Source organism: Castor canadensis, chromosome 11 (genome assembly GCF_047511655.1).
Source record: "Castor canadensis chromosome 11, mCasCan1.hap1v2, whole genome shotgun sequence".
NCBI lineage: Eukaryota > Metazoa > Chordata > Mammalia > Rodentia > Castoridae > Castor > Castor canadensis.
In genome coordinates this window covers 128,055,707-128,073,140 of record NC_133396.1, presented here as the reverse complement: position 1 = coordinate 128,073,140, position 17,434 = coordinate 128,055,707, and the positions used below count along the sequence as shown (strand labels likewise).

The following is a 17,434-nucleotide window of genomic DNA, read 5'->3' as shown; positions in this document are numbered from 1 at the left end:
AGTTCTGGTGTCCCACAGCGACCCCACCCACCCCACCCCATGGGAAGGAATTTTACAAAGTGAGTGTTTGGAGAGTGATGAATGCAGGCTGCTATTTCTCCTTCCACATCCTCAAGAGCCTCCCATGACTTCTTCCTGATCCAGCAACTTGAGGGTCAAGCTGTATTACACAGTCGAGTCTCCTCACTTTAACAATAAAACAACGGTACCAAGTGATGCCTTGTTGAGTAGACGACACAAACTTCCTGCCAGACCACACAGCAGAAGAAAAGCAGTGCTGTTCTGAAGGGGTGTGGAACAAAGGGAAATAAAACTCATGAGGTCTCTGGGCCTCACACTGGAAGGGAGGGATAGGGAGGAAAGACCCATTAGGGAGGCTGAGGCTTAGGCCCTAGCCACGGTGACAGGAGAGATATGGCAAAGCTCCCATTTCCTTGGGGCTCCCTAGACCCACTGTTCACCTCATTTAAGTTCCTCATCTCCAAGAAAGGGGGACAATTTCATGGTTCAGCAGGAGACTCCAGTAAGGACACAGTAATGCTCCAAGAACACAGTAAGGAAAGCCATAGGTCTGGGGAGTGTCTATGATGCGGGGTGCAGGTCCCCATAAACAGTGCGGTAACAGGTAGCCTTCTTTATGGCTGTGCTGACCCCACCCTCCAAATAGTTGTTTGACAGAGTAGTCACAGAAGCTGGGCCATGCTGTCTAGTGACTGATGGACACAGGAGAGCTCAGCTCCATCCCCTCTTACCAGGCTTCCATCTGCATCGGGCCTCCCTCCACTAACCAGCTGGACTATAAAGCAGAGTCTATAAAGCAGAGGCTTTGTCTGGGGAAAAGGACAGCCATAAGTCACCTGGAACAAGCGAGCAGGAGCCTGGACAGCTGCTCCTAGAGGGAGGAGCCTCCCACCTGGGAGGGCTGCAATGTGGAGGGGCCCAAGGCAGGGGGGATGATGGTAGAGCCAGAGTTTAGTGTTGCCCTCACCTGCCCAGTCTGCATGGCCCCAGGAGGGCTCAGATAGTCTTGTGTCTGAGACTAGAGTGATGGGGCAAGCTGGGACACAGACAAATGGTGGGAAATTCTGAGCACCTCTTTCTGCCAGGAGTGAGGAGTCTGGGACTTCCCATGTCTTGGGGAGATTGCCAAGGGCTCGAGGGCAGAGGAATCTCCCCTCTTGCTATCTGCTGTATGGAGGCTCCAAAGAGAGTTAAGGAACAGTGGCCTCTCATGGAACCAGCCAGAAATGACTGTCAGGGACCACCTTGCTGTGCCCCAGCTGCAGGATTGGAGATAATCCTTTATGAGCTCCCCAGAGAGGAAAAGCAAGATCTAGAAAGTTGTGGAGGAAACTGTCACATGATGCCAAAGAATAATGTGTGGATTCTCCTGAAGGAAATGGGTGGGACCAGCGGTCTCTAAGTCAGGAGTCTTGGTGACCAGTACTGAGGCCTTTTGCCTCTCTGGGTTTCAGTTTTCTCGTCTGCAACATGGAGTTATACCAGGGTTGCTGGGAGGATTAAATAAGATGACATATTTAAAGTGCCTGGTTGAATGCTTGGCACATTAGCTTCCCAGGAAGAGGCTGATGTTCTAATCATGAAGAAAACAAGTAGCACTACTCCAAACCTCCACCATCCAACTTCATACCCACGAATCATATATGGCTATTAAAAAAAAATTTTTTTTGGCGGTCCAGGGGTTTGAACTCAGGGCCTTATGCTTGCTAGGCAGTCGCTTTACCACTTGAGCCACACCCCCCAGCCCTCAAATTTCAATTAAAATTAAATAACACTAAATTTTCAGTGCCTCAGACACACTAGTCACATCTCTTTTGAGGTTCAGAAACCACACCATGTAGGACAGACTGTCACAGAACATTCTAACATTGTAGAACTTTCTATTGGACAGTGCTGAGCTAGATGTTGTTCTGGAAGCCACTTTCTGGTTATATTTTTTGATTCTATGAAACATTTATTTCCCCACCAGTTTATCTTTCTAGCAGCTTATATGTGCTCAGTGTCCTCAGGAAATATGAGGTCCCTTATACACCAATAAGAGTGGAAAACTTTGCCACCAACAGAGAGTTAAAAATCAAAAAGTAAATGATACACTCCAAAGTCCAATTAAATAAACTTGTAAAATCCATTCTTTTTTCAGTTCTATATGTTAAGACTCCTGGTGGTTTAAAAGTATTGTCATTAATAACCCTATTGGGTGCAGGCCAAGTGGGAGAAGCTTGGAAGAGGTTATAACACCACAAGAGATGGGGAAGGGGTGGAGCTGGGTCAGGGGTAGACTCTCGAGACAGAGGGGACCTGTTCCTCCCTCCAACTTCCCTTTTCCTGCTGGCACAGGCCAACCTTTGGCTGATGCTAGAGGGAAGAAGGCAGGAGGCCTCCTTAGGGCCTTTGGTCCAGAGAGGGAAGAACTAGTCTGTAGGGAATGAGACAAGAGGAGCTGTCACCAAGATCATCGAGCTTAGGATTCTAGAATTCTCTCTTCCCTGTGCCTCCCCAGCCCCACCTGTGCATCCAAGAAAGCAGGGGAGGAAAGGTGGTCTCAGAGGAATGGAAGAGGCGTTCCTGGGCCCAGCCCTGGTGTAGAACACCCACTGGCCACATCCTAGGTGAGAGAAACAGGGCCTGGTAAGGAGGGAGGAGGGACTCTGACATGGAACTGCTGCCTGCTCCCTGCCTCCGTCTCCCTGTCATGCAGTATCCTTGAAGATAGGCAGGAACTACGAAGAGGAGGAGGAGGAGCAAGAAGTCTTAGAGGAAACAGAGAAAAGGAAAAGCAATGGATGCTGCTCAGGTAACAGCCAGGACAGCAGCCCAACCTTGGGAAGTGACACTGGGGTAACAGGTGAGTTTGCCTTCACCTGCTGGAGCAACTTTCCTGTTGCCACAACTTCTGGCTGGGCCTGGGAACCGGACCAGGTACAAAAGCTTCCAGGGTCAGTGCAAAATAAAAACACAGGGCCCCTAGTCCATAGCTTAAAGATTTCATAACAGCAGAACATTAAATGGAGTGAGAAGTCCTTCTGAGAATGGGGTGGGGGCAGTTGCACAGGTGGGCCCCTATTTAGCCCCCTGCCTGGGGATGGCAACTCTTCGAAACTTCTTCTCCTGGTGTGTAGGACTGAGGCTGGCTAGCCACATTGGTGGCCGTTAATCTTAATACAAGGCACACAGAACAGGTGTGTCCATTCCTCTCCCATACTCTACTTCCCCCTCTTTCATGGCCTCAAATGCCCAGAAACTTGGCTCCTTCTGCTCTTGCCCTGCAGGGTCTGGTGGCTGGCACTCCCCCTTATCGTGCCTGGTCTCTGTTTGCCCACAGAAGCCTTGATGAACAACCTCAGCAAAAGCTACCAGAGAATGGGTTTATCCTATCTCCCTAATCTAACCTTAAGACTGACACAGAGTGCCCTGTTCCTACCAAAAGGCCCTGCAGGGCCACCGCCCTTGTCCAGGTCCAACTTATGTCAGCCAACGTTTTCCTCCCAAGAGAGACCAGGAAACAAAAGGGCGACCAGCTAAAGGGGGAGGTAGGGGTAGGAGGTAACATTTCTCCCTTGGTGACCAATAGACTCTCGTTTTTTAAACCACATTAGCATGCATGAGTACACACATACACAAATGTACATGTGCACACACACATATCCAATCAGCTGAGATGTCAGTGTACCACCTACTCTCACAAAGCCAAGGAACTCCAGGTGCATTCCCTACACAAGCCAGGCCCGTCATGAGAAGGTGCCTGGATCAAAGAGGACAAGTGCTATGGATGGTAAGGGACAAGGGACCTGAGGGGAAGTTAAGGGATAGGACAACAAAAATCTAAAAGCAAGATTTTCTTCACAGATTTCAGTTTTGTATCAAATGACAACTTTGTCTTCTTAATGAGTGAAGAGTCCCCCCCCCAACCCTGCGCACTCACCCATCTGTCCCATGCTACTCTTCTTCACAGCTGACTGTGGCCTTTGCAAGGCCACACTACCCATCTGGCTGTGTCTCAGGAAATGAGCCCATAAGAAAGAAGGCTGAGGCTGCTCTGCCCAGGGCTTGGAGCCCCTCTGGAGACAATGGCTCAGAGAGAGCAAAGAGCCAGGCTCCAGCTTTGTGTGCACGGTGACCATTGTCTTCACCACAGGGCATACAATACCGGCCTGACTCTCCAGCTTCAGGGCTAAGAAGAGTGCTCCCTTGGACTGTAACAGTTCTGAAGCTTTCTTTCTGATAAATACAGATGATCCTGAAATCTGGCCCCAGTTGAGAATCTGTATCTGGTTGTGACAAAAGCCCCTCTTGCTAATGGAATGGTTGCATCCATGCTTCCTCACAGACAAACAGATATACCAGATGGATAAGCACTTACTCACCGGCTCTTCTTTGGAGTCCCAGTCCCCTCCGCTGTCTCTAACCCTGCCTCCTTTCACACTCAGGAATAGGGAAAGGGTTCCCTTTAATACTGGCCAGGTCCCTGGGGGGAGCAATCATTAACAGCCGCACATGATGACTGGACTTAACCCCTTCAGTGCTGAGTTGCTTCAAGCTGGCTGATGGACCATCTGTTCTGTACCTTTTACACTGTCCCAAGAAAGTGGCAACTCTCCCCTTGATGCCATCCACCTGAGTAACGCCGCCCTGGCTCCCATGTGGAGAGAGAGAGCCCTTTAGTCCCTCCCAGGCTGCCCCGCCTGATTGGAGGACACACAACCTGAGGCACTTAGCTCTGGCATCATGCCCAATTGGATGAGTCCTCATTATGAAATATTTGCCAGGCGGGCCAATGGAGAAGCCAGGATCTGGGGGAGGGATGATATTTTTATTTATTCCTGGAGGAGGGAGAACAGACAAAGGTAGTCACAGCATCCCTAGCCCTGGAACCGGAAGCAGTGGGAAGACCATTTTCAGATCCATGAACCACCTCTCATTTCTCTGTCCAAGTACAGAATCCAGGGAGACTTCTAAGCAATTTGAGCCCCTAGCTATTTAACTAGAGGAGTTCTTCACCTTGATATCTCCCTGTTCCACTCAGGAGTTTGGAGAGCAGAACTGGGAATTGTAACAGAAAACTAAGAGGGAAGGAAGGAATATATCAACAGGCAAAGAACAGCTCGCATCTGCGTGAACTGTGCAACCACGGCTGTTCTTTACCTTTTAAAGTTGTAGAAATCATTTTTGTATCTTTGGAGGATGCAGAGGAAGGCTGGACAGGGGTGAGTAGAAACAAACCCACCCTCTATCCTTTAAAAATAGGCAATTGATTTGGGGAAATCTAAATCTACATACAAGTATCTACATGTAAGACACATGCAAATCTATGCAGATATGTGCAAATGAGCAGCTCCAGGCTTGTCACAGGAAGCCCTTGCCAAGCTTTTCCTAGTTTGAGAAAGGAACCAGGTAGTCTCCTTCCCCGTATCTGAGCAACTCAGCATAAAGAATGCAGTCAGTATGTATTTATTGAATGTTTACCACATGTAAAGCAGAGTACCTTTGGTTTCTTTTAACCACGATCATAACTACAACAGGATGTACAGAAGAATGCAAATGCCCATCTCTCCACACCCACAATTAATACCCCTTCCTCCTTACAGGCCCCAGATCTGTGATTTGACTGTTTTACCTCTTGCCAGCCTGGCTTTAGTAGCTGGCACCATTCCCTTATCATCCTGGTTCCTGTTTGCCTATCAGTAGGCCAGCCACTGTGGCTCAGGACCCTGGTTCAAACCAGCCAGGGGGCCTTATCTTATCTCCTGGGCTGCCTTCCCAGTGGCCTGGTGGCTGGCTGGCCCTGGTTTCTTAAAGGGGCTGCACTGCATTCCCACCTATTCCATTTGCCCTCAAGAATGTGCCTGAGATTGGGGTATTCTACAGCACAGAACCACCCCTCCTCCCCACCCTTTGCTGCCAAGGCTGCTACTGAAATGACATACTGACTTAACCCAGGGAAGACGCTCAAGTCTTCACATGCCAGTTTAAATGCTTATCACATCGTGCAAACTCCCTGCACCTCAGTGTCCCCAGGTTCCTGCTTGGTTAAACTGAATTTCAAAGAGGGGGAGGGAAAGGCTCAGGATACAAAGTCAACAAAGAAAAATCAATTGTATTTTTTTTTTTCTTTCTCTCTCTCTCTTTTTTTTTTTCTTTCTTTTTTTGGTGGGACTGAGGTCTGAACTCAGGGCTTCACACTTGCAAAGCAGGCGGATTCTCTTGAAATATTTCCCTGGGCTGGCCTCAAAACATGATCCTCCTGATCTCAGCCTCCTGAGGATTACAGGCATGAGCCACCTGCACCCAGCATGCATTTTCACATAGAACAGCAAACAGTGGGGAAAAAGAATTTTTTAAATACCTAAGTAAACACTTGTGGAAAAAATTGACAAAAGATGTGCAAAGTCTATATGCTGAAAACTACAAAACATTGCTCAGAGAAATTAAATAAAAGGAGAGAGATACTGTTCTCATGGGTCAGAAAATTCATTATTAAGATGTTTATTTTCCCATTTTTCTATAGATTCAATAAAATCTCAACCAAAATCCCAGGAAGTTTTTTATAAGGAAAAAGATAAGCAGATTCTAAAATTCATTTGGAAACTCAAGGGACCTAAAATGCTATAATGAAAAAACTTTTAAGAAGAATAAAGTTGAACGACTTAAACTACCTAACTTCAAGGCTCATTATAAAACCTCAGTAATTAAGACTGTGATAGTAACATAAAGATATACATATAGAAAAGGCCAGGCACAGCGGCTATAATCTCAGCTACCTGGGGGTGGAGACTGGGAGGATTGAGGTTTGAGGCTCCCTGGACAAAACATCAGTGAGATCCCTATCTCAAACAATAGGCCTGGGGTGGTGGCATACACCTGTCATCCCAGCTACACAGGAGTCATAAATAGGAAAATCGTAGTCCAGGTGGCCCCAGCAAAAATGTGAGACCTTATTAAAAAAAATAATAACTAAAGCAAAAAGGGGTAGGTGTGTGATGCAAATGGTAGAGTGTAAGGCCCTAAGTTCAAATCCCAGTGCCACCAAAATATATTTAAAAAGGCACTGCTGCAAAAATATAAAGACATTAAAATTCCCAAAACATCTGGGCTCAGTGGTTTATGCCTGTAATACTAGCTACTTGGGAGGTGGAGATCAAGAGAATTACAGTTCAAGGTCAACCCCAGGCAAAAGTTCATGAGACCCCATCTCAACCAATGACTGGGCGTGGTGACTTGCACCTGCCATCCCAGCTACATAGGGAAGCACAAATAGGAGAAATGTGGACTAGGCTGGCCCAGGCATAAAGCAAGACCCTATCTCAACCAATGCAAAAAGGGCTGAGGGCACTGCTCAAGTCATACAGTCCCTACGTAGCAAGCACCAGGCCCTGAGTTCAACCCCCCCAGGACCACCAAACAAATTAAAAAAAAAAACAAAAAAACATGTAACTGACATAGGACTTTTATCTAGACATATAGAGAACTCTCACAACTTCATATTAAGACAGCAAACACGAAAAGATATAGAATGTCAAAAAAGATGCTTGATGTCTTTAGGGAAATGTAAACTGAAAGTGCTGTGAGATACTGCACACACCCTGCTCCCATCCAGACTGACCATCCTAAGCGTTGTCAAGAATGGCACTGGAAATGAAAAAAAAAAAAAAGAATGGCACTGGAACTTTCACATACCGTTGGTGAGACTATAAATGGAGCATCCACTTTGGGAAAAGGAGGCAGTTTCCTAAAAAGTTCAACACATATCCACCATACATGCCATTGATTCCACTGCTACGTTTACCCAAAAGCAATTCCAGCGTGTGTCTGCACAAAGACCTAGACACCGATGTTCACAGCAGCTTCATTTATAATAGCCCCAAACCACAAAAACTCAAACGTCTATGGGGCCTAGGAATAGTGTATGTGGTACATCCACACAACAGAACAAGCCATCAGTCAGTGATAGACACAACACAACAGCATTGGGTGAATCACAAAATAATTATGCTGAAAGTCAGACCCCCCTCCCTCCTCAAAAAAGTGCATGCTGGAGGAGTCTGTGATATAATACTTTAAAAAAAAATGCAAACTCGTCTCTAGTAACAGAAAGCAAATCAGTGGTTGCCTGGGGACAGATTGGAGGGATTACAAAGAGGCAGGAATAAACTTTGGGGAGTTATGAAGATACATTCATTATCTTTTCTGTTTGTTTTTTGCTGTGCTAGAATTTGAACTCAGGGCTTTGTGCTCACAAGGCAGGCGTTCTACCTTTTGACCACACCTCCAGTCCCTACATGTATTAACTTAATTGCAGTTACAGATTCACAAAGCACATCGAGTTTTACCCTTTAAATATACACCATTTGTCATGTATCAATTATACCTCGATAAAGATATGAGAAAGAAAAGCCTCCAGTTGGGACATTAAAAAACAACAACGACAACAAAAAAAGACACCAACTACTCCTCCTGGAGTACCCACTGTGTTTTAGGGGGTGTTGGAAGGCAGTGGGTGGGAGGGGACAGGTAGGGGACTCCAGTCTTTCCCAGTAACTTCCCTCAGACAGAAACACCACAGAGGTGAACAGAGGACCTCACTGCCTGTGCCTCTTGTGGGTTTGTATCAAATAGGCAGCAGACCTGAACATGGTCTTTATAAAAATAAAGGATTATTTATTTGTGACAGAAGAGGAATGTCAAATAAAACCTTTACCATTCACAAAACACTGTCATCATCCCACTGCCTTCATCTATGTTCTCACAGGCTGGCAGGAGTACTACTACTCTCATATTACAAAACAAAAACAGCAACAACTTGGAAGGTCAAAGAAGTTAAGGCTGCATTATTTTAACACACCTCAGGGGCTTTCAGCTGCAGTCTGGAGCTCCTTCCTCGTTGCTACAGGACCTGTCCCCAGCAAGGCTGATAGGCCAGCTGGGTCCCTCTGCCCTGGCTTGGTTCCCAGAGCTGTGGGGAACATGGACCCACAGGGTGGATGCTCAAGGGGCTTCCAGGGACAGCACCCCACGGGCTCCAGGGATGGATGCAAACAGCAGCAGACCTAGGGTGGGAATAGGATCAACTAAGGGGAGCGCTATGTCAAGACTGGAGGACTAGTGGATATGGGGATCCAGAGGTCTAATTAGATCACACATTTCATTCGGAGAGGGGAAAAGGCCAACCACCACTTCCAGGCGGAAGTCTGATGGGTGTGGAAGCAGCTGGAAGCTGTTAAGAGGCTCCCAGCCAAAGGCCGCTGTACCCGTCCTCTCCCTGTTCTCTCTCCCTCCACCCTCTGTCTTGGGCTCTGGCCAGGCATGGGAACAGCTGCTGGCTGAGAGCACAACCTCTCTCCCTTGTTCTGAGGATGGGATGAGGAGGAGAGGGAGAAACCCACCCTATAGGACACAGGGGCATAAAATATAAGGAGCACCCCAAAACTCAGCAATCAAGACTTACACTATTTTAAAGCAGTTTTGTTGTTCTGCATTTTCTGTTGTTTTTATGGAGCTGGTGATCAAACCCCAGACCTCATGCATGCTGGGCAAGTGCTTTACACTGAACTACCTCACCAAGCCCTAGTGCAGTATTTTTTTAAATAAAAATCAATGCAAAAAAAGAAAAAGAAAAAGAAAAAACCCACAATGAATGAAACATTGACTTTTTTTTTTAGTTTAATAGACATTTATTCCTTTAGTTAAACAACCTCTACACACAATCAATATGTATGGTTTCTTTTGAGCAGAAAGAATTTAGGTCTCAATGTTTTATAAGCCTGCTATGCATGTTTTCTGGAAATAAGCAGGCACCTTTTAAAACCCCTAGAGAAAATAAGAGAAAAATCAGTTCAGGGAATCATCAGATTTTAAAACCAAGCCATCTATTATGAAGATTGTAAACTCAGCATTTGTATTAAGGGAAATTCCTTCTTTATTTCTTCCACACTCAAATCTATTCTGGGAAACTATAGCCCAGTCTACTAGAAGACAACATAAATAGAACAACAACAACAACAAAAAACCAATATGGTGGTAAGCTTAATTGATGGTTTTTGATTGCTACGAAATTTTGGGGGCAATTTAACCACGGATGAAGAAAGTTAACTGCAGACAACATGAACTTGTATTGACAGCTTTCCTAATAGCTTTATGGGAGCAGATAAACTGAGTTATCCCAGCATGTGTTGACAGGACTGAGCAAAGATGTACTTTCCAACAGCCAAGCATAAGAACTGGGGATGTGGCTCAGGTGACAGAGCATCTTACCTCCAGGTGGCTACAGATTTCCTAATGCTCAGCAGCTATAGTTATGGATATTTTAAAATCTTGACTCAAGCTGAACTTTTTAAACTCACACTTGAAACACACTAACTGAAGAGCCACTGGTATACCAGCTTCGCTTCTTAGCTTGCACCACTTTCTTACAAACCTTAAGGTAGGTAATTCTTATCTGCTTAATGTGCAACGATGTTACCATTGACTGCTGTGTATCAAATTCAAGATCTTGATCCCATGAAGTAATATAACCCTTGTTAACTTCCATGGTACCGTAGAGACTCAAGACTTTATACAGGCTAACCTAGATTTTAGAAACCTCCTGCAACAGGTTTGATTCTTCTGAAAACCGTGGCATTTTGGATACTTCACTTTCAGAAGTAGCAATTACTTTTCTACATAGAACCATGTTATCTGGTTCATTGTTATTGGTCCTACCTTTATTTAAAATGGTGAGACTTTGTTCTTTGTGAAATATTTGCATTATTTTAATATTTAAGTGTTGCATTAAAATATTATTTATCTCGATTGCTGGGTTGTTGGTGTCCTACTCTCCTTAAAGTTTGTGCGTATGGTGGGTACCACAATCACCTTATCCTAGTCAGCCCTGATTCAGGGATGGGGCTGGAGATGGGATGAGAGGGAGATAGAAAGACTGGCCAAGACCAGAAAGAACCAGAGAGGGCCTGTACTCTTCCAAAAGAGAAATAGTCAGTGCATGAACAACCAGGAAAGCTGAGGAGTTCTTTCAGATCAAACGAGAACAGAGAGCAGAAAGACATGGCCTCAATTGGATGCTAACGACATTATTAGAACTGACCAAATGTAAATTCAGACTTGTATACCGGATAACAGAATTGTATCAATACTAACTTTCCAGAATTTGCTAACTGTACTCTGGTTATGCAAGAGGATGTTCTTGTTTTTAAGAATTAAAAGAAAAAAAAAATGAAGAAAGAACAGTCAGAGGGTGACAGCTGCCTAACAGCTGTATTAACCAAACATCTCTCTCCAGTCTGCAATACCAGGAGGGGACAGTAGGAAACGGTGAAGACAGGACTCTTGTCCAGAAAGCAGGGAACTGAAGGTCTAGCTGGACATTTTCTTTCCGAAACAAGAATTCACCTTGAATTCCCAAATCACTCCTCGCCCTCCCCAGGAAAACCTGACAACTGGCACAGAAAGGAGAAGGAAATTAACACCTCCCCAAGCTGTGATGCTAGCAAATTCTCTGCCAGGGCTCCAGAGACAGGTACTGCTGTGTGTTCCTACAGAGGGGGAGCCTGGAGGTCAGGGAATAGCCTCAGCTACAGTTGGGAAGTAAGAGGACTTGGACAGGAGCCCAGGACCCAGTCCAAAGCTGGCTGTCATCCCACTTGTGTCCGTCGTGCAATGTGAAATTCCCTTCCCGTGCATCATCCTACAGGCCAATCCTCCTGTTGGTTCTGAGTTGAACGTGGGCGAGTCTTAAGATTTGGACTCTGCAGTGGGACTGCTCCAGTTCCAAGTCACTACCTCAGAGGTCCTGGGGTATATGACGTTCTATGCTGTCATTCCCTCAGCTGTAAAGAGGTACCTCCTGGGTTTGGGGTCTGTCATAGGATTCAATGAGATTATACCAGTGGAGAATTTTAGAGTTGTCTGCACCTAACAAGTGTTCAAAAAATGCCACTGATCATTACTACCTGCTTTGATCTGTTTACCCCTAGGACAAACAGCCCAGTTTTGACTATAAAAGCCCTCAGACTATAAAACCCTTCCGCACTCTGTTGTGTAAAGACGCTTGATAACTGCTCCTAAAGAAGTCATCCGTCAAGACGACACCTGAGAGTATGGGGATGTGGCTCGAGTGGTAGAGTGCCCACCTAGCAAGCACAAGGCCCTGAGTTCGATTCCAGTACCACCCCAAAACCAAGAGGCACCCAGAGATTCCTAAATCCAGCTTGTAATGCTTTCAAGTCCCCGCCTCAAATCAGAGAATCATGTGAGGTAGCCCCTCTCCCCAGAGTCAGAATAATCAACACCTGAGACTCTCAAACGGGAGAGAACTCTACCCCTAGGGCTCTCAGAGCTGGCGAGTGGACTTTTCTTTTTTCTGTGTCATATCTTTCTTGGATGTTGAAAAACAAGTCCATTCCAGGACCAATAGCACTGGGCAAAAAGAGCTGACCACAAAGCCTCAAGTTCTAGTGCTTAACTGAACCCATCTAGCTGCATAGTGTGGGCAAGTTCTTGTTCCCTTACGGCCCACTGGACATAAGAGAGAACCATGATGCGCACTGAATAAATGGGAGGGGGGGGACAACAGGTCCCTCGAGTCCAAACTGCTTTGGATTCTTCTGCAACATTCTCTCTCCTGTTGCTAATTTTTCATCTGAAACCTGTTTTTCCCATCCTAGAGGCTTAGGTTCAGCAGGGAGAACCCACCTCATAAGAGGAAAGGGAACCCATGGATCACGTGTCTAGAAGGCAGGCCAAGGGCAGGCTGGCCAAAGGTCAAGCAACAGTCAGATCTAGCCAAGATGGTCCTTCTGTGACAGAAGCAGAGCTGGAACAGGCTATTTTCTAACCATAAACAACTACCCAAGAAGCCCAAAACCACATGCATGCATGTGTGAAGATGAGGGTGAAGTATGGCCACTCCAGGGAGAGTGTGAGTGGAAGACAGGAAGAAGGGAAGGGGTGGGGCATGTATGTTTTGGCAAACATACACAGATCCAGGTTTTGTGTGGCCTGAAGCTCATACAATTTGGGGTCATCATTAAGAAAAAGGCTTTCAAATGTGTGTGTTAAATGGGGCCTTGGAAGGGTAGTGCAAGTGAGAGAGACTGTCACTCAGCCCCATTAGCCCCATCACTGTGCACTGGTTCCATGTGTGCTTTTCTGAAACATATTTGTGTTTCTGTGACTCTTCTTGTCCCTGCCTCAGCACTATTTCTCTTTCCTCACATTTTTCATATGAAAAATTATTCATTTCTCTTTTCTCACACAGTGCTTTGCCTGCCCTGATTTTTCTTCGTGGAACAGAGCACAAATTGGAATTCCCTACACCTTGGATTAAATTCCTCTCCTCCTCCTTGTGATTGGCATTTGGATTCTGAGTGCCTTCGCCTCCCCTCTCTAGTGCCCTTCATCATCACTACCACCAACAGGGCGGAGTCCCTCCCTACTCCCCGCTTCCCACTCCTGGCTGCTTGCAGGGGGCCTCGCCTTCCCCAAAGGGCACTGTAGGACCCTCCCAGCTGCCAGAAAGGGCAAAACCACAGCTCCCACACACACACCCCACCTCCGCCCTGCTGCCTGGCGCCTTGCATTCCAGTCCTGCGTCCAGAGTTTGACCTTCTCTGTGGCTGGCTGCGGATGTGTCCTGTGTTACAGAAATAGCCCAGCTTCTGGGCCCCTCCAAGCCCTCCTGTGCTCACTCAGACCTCCCCACCTCACTGGCTTCAGGGAAGTCAGGCAAGATTGGAGAGAAGGGCTTGGTTCTGCAGCACCCTCCCACACAGCCTGCACTTGCAGAGCCAAGTGTGCCTGCCTCTTCCCGCCTGCTCTCTCTGGCCTCAGGACTTCTGCTCCAGTCTGCACTCCGGGTACACAGAGATGAGAGGTTCAGGGAGTAAGGCATGGAGGACAGCGGGCAGCAAAGGGAGCCCAATGCTGTGGAAGCTTCTCCAATATAACCCCAGGAGAGCGCAGGTCTCAGGAGTACCACCCGTGAGATGCTCCCAGATTTCTCTCCCTCAATTGAGGGAGAGAAAGTAAAAGAGCTTAGACTAGAGATAAAGACAGATTCAGATGCAGAAAATCACTAACTGGCTAACACATGCCTCTTCCTAAAAAAAGTCTCCTAGCTCTAACAATACTTGTCTGTGATATGCCGTTTAACCCTTAAGCACTGAATTCTGGTAGAAAAAAAACGAAGCTCGTCTACAGGTAAATTGCTTTTCTCTCATTGGAAAGAAAATCTCAGAACAAAGACTGACCCCTTCAATTTCCCTCTCTCTTTTTTTTTTTTTTTTTTTTAAGTACTGGGGATTGAATTCAGGGCCTCGCCCTTGCTAGGTAGGTGCTCTACCACTTGAGCCATTCTGCCAGTCCCAATTTCCCACTTTTCCATAAGAACTTCCACCATGGCTAAGTTTAGAGCTCAGCATATAGCTAGGAAGGTTCAAGGTCTCTGCCCTAGAGGAGCTGACATCCATGGATGGGGCTCTCTCTTGGCTCAGCATGAAGAGGAGGGATGGCCAAGAACCAGATCTCCTGAACTGTGTAACCCTGCTCTGCTCTTACTAACTAGCAGTGGGACTAGAGACAAGTTAGTCAATCTCTTTATGCCTCAGTTTCCACATCTGTAGCACATGGGTAATAGATTCAGTGACTTAATACATATAAAGGGGTTTAAACAACGCTGGTCACATAGATAATGGCCACAAGCATCTCAGCCTCCCAGGTTATGGGACCACTAGAGACACAGAAAGTGAAATTCAGCCCTCTCCATTACTAATTGAGTTGTTTATTGTCAAAGATCAAAAAGAACTAGGGATTCTTTCTAGCACCACCTCCCAAGGTCCATTAGCATAGAAGAGAGAAAAGAGCACGTTGGCCAGGGACCCTTCACTGCCCTCCTCCTACACCTCAAATCCCCTGCCCTTGACTTGCCTGAACCTCCCTCCATGTTTTTCTTGTGGCCCAAAACTGGCTCTGGTTTCATGGTGCTTGCAGTTGGGAGAGAAAAGTCTAGAAGAGTGTTTTCTGCCATTTCTGCATGTAGTCAAATGCTTGTCTCTTCTCTTCCCTGGTGTTTCTTCAGATGAAGGGCTGTAGCCAGCCAGAAACAGTTCCGACCTCCATATACCCTGGTCCAAATCCCTGTCTTCTCATGCAGAAATAATTCCATATTGATGGATTCAATCCTAACCTAAACAAGATGAGCAGGGTGGGGACGGATAGCGTTCCAACCTCCTCATGAGCCCAAGATGGAATGAGGAACAATGGATGGATTCAATTACATTATGAAAGACTGAATTTAGAAACAGTGATGAGTTTTCCAACTGTGAGGCTTTTAGATGTTGACTCCCTGGTGTCTGGTGGAACAATACAATCTGTTACAAAGTACTGTACTAAAAGGATACAGTTTTACCAGTGGGTACACAGGGGACTGAATGGCCTTCGAAATCCAGGTTCTATGCTCTTCTACCCGTGGGATAGAAGACACAGTCATGCCTGGGGCTCCTTTAGTCATACTCATACTGCCATGTTACCTATCAGTTCTTGTGATCAGGTCATAAAAATGCTGAGTAAAAGAGCTCAGGGGTGTGTAAACTATCCAAGCCAAACCCCTTTAGGCTTGGAGTCTAAACCCTTTCTAGAATCTATCCCCACCCAGACATCCAGTTACCATGGTAATAGCCATGTTCCTAAAACCTCATGCCACTATCTTGATTACCTGGGACAGCCACCTGATGTCAGCTCATACAAAATCCCCAGGTGAGAGAACCGGGATTGGCAATGTGTACACACTGGGGACACTCTTCTATTTTTTTCACCCTGGAGGCTGGCCATGAGTCCAAGAGGCCTCTCTGTGGTCAGGGAAAGGAGTGAGCCACACACAAAGTCAACAACGGCCATGCCTGTGGCACTTAGCTTCTTGATGGTAGTTCATTCCTTGGGTCTGGTCATTTCTCTGACCTTGAGCTCTAAGAAATACTCCAAGCCCCCTATAAAATTATATCTTCTTTGGGACTTAATCTGTAGTTTCAGTAACTTGTACCCAGAAGTCCGAACTAATAGCAGGGAAGGAACCAGAGGACTTCTGGGGACTCAGCATCTCATTTAGACTTGGCACATGTGGGTGGTATGAGGAAGGCGATCAGGAGGAAGAAGGAAAAGGCAGACCTCAGCCATCTGAGAGGATGAGGATGAGGTGGGGATCAGAGAGGTGAATTACAACTACAGTGTAGACAAGCTCTAGGTCAGGAGAAGTGGATATGGCTATAAAGGTAAGATTCCTAAGGAAGGTGGCGCGTAGGTACTCCTTTCCAAAGGATTCAGCGAACTCTGAGCTGGTGACTGACAAGTGAATATAGCTTAGAGACACAGTCCCAGAGGACAGCCATTATTGAGAAGAGAAAGGTCTGGCATCCTTTCTCCTGTACTTTCCATGTGGGTCCTCTACTGTCTTACGATCTCCAATTTGCCCTTCCAGTCATCTTTAGGAAGTCCACTTCCCTGGTACCAATTCCATGAGCTAATATCCCTTTAAGATTCCCCCCATCTGTTCTCTAGTTGGCTAGAGCAGATGTTCCTTGTTCCTATAGCAACCAATCTACCACTCATCCTAATGGGTGTCTCCCTAGCTAAGGACACAGGCCAGGCCACACTCCCTCCAGATCAGCTGGCCCTTACATACTGCTTAGAGCTCACTGATGGCAGGCTCCTTGCCACCGAGGAGCACCATGGACACATGTGCCCGCATACTCAGAGTCTAAATTTTGCCTGACCTAGAAATGATCCAGAGATGGCAGTTGCCATGTGACAGCACTGAGAAGGTAGGAGAGGGAGGTTACCTATTCCACTGCCCAGACACAGACCACTGTCCATCTTTCCAATGAAGTGTTAAAAGCATGGTGTGTCTTCAGCAGATTGAATTAGCACTTCCTTTGACCATTTTTCCACATCACTAATGAAGACCAGTGAAACCCCCTAATCAAATTCCCCCTGTTTCAAGCTGCGTATCGCTCTCATGCTTATCTGGGGGATCGTGTTCCTTCTCTCCAGATGGTCCCTACTCCAGGCAAAATTTCCCCAGCCAGGGCATGGGTGGGGAAGCAGGAAGCACTGTGCATTCCATGAGCTCTGCTTCTAGTGCGGATGATGCTTCTCTTACTCAACCCAACCTGACCCCATTTGTCCTTGATTCTCACAACCCCCACAAAGCCAGCTGGAGTCTTCTTGAAAGCCATGAAATGAACTGAACTTTAGCTTCCTCTCTTCTGAGCTTTTAGCCTATTGGAATCTCAGAAGGCAATGTATAAGTGAGAACCAGTCAATCAATGATCCTTATTAAATGGGCAGAAGGTGCCTCCCCAATTAGGGGAGATGCCAAAGTCAGAGTTGCCTCCTACCCCCTCAACTCTGCTTCACCATTCCTAAAGAG

At 46.4% G+C, this 17,434-nt stretch overlaps 1 protein-coding gene across 11 annotated transcripts in view; it reads right to left on the bottom strand.

Moving 5' to 3' along the window:
- Positions 1 to 17,434, bottom strand: part of Plekha6 (pleckstrin homology domain containing A6) — a 133,124-nt gene that overhangs the window by 51,653 nt on the left and 64,037 nt on the right. The gene's annotated exons all lie outside the window — the stretch shown is intronic.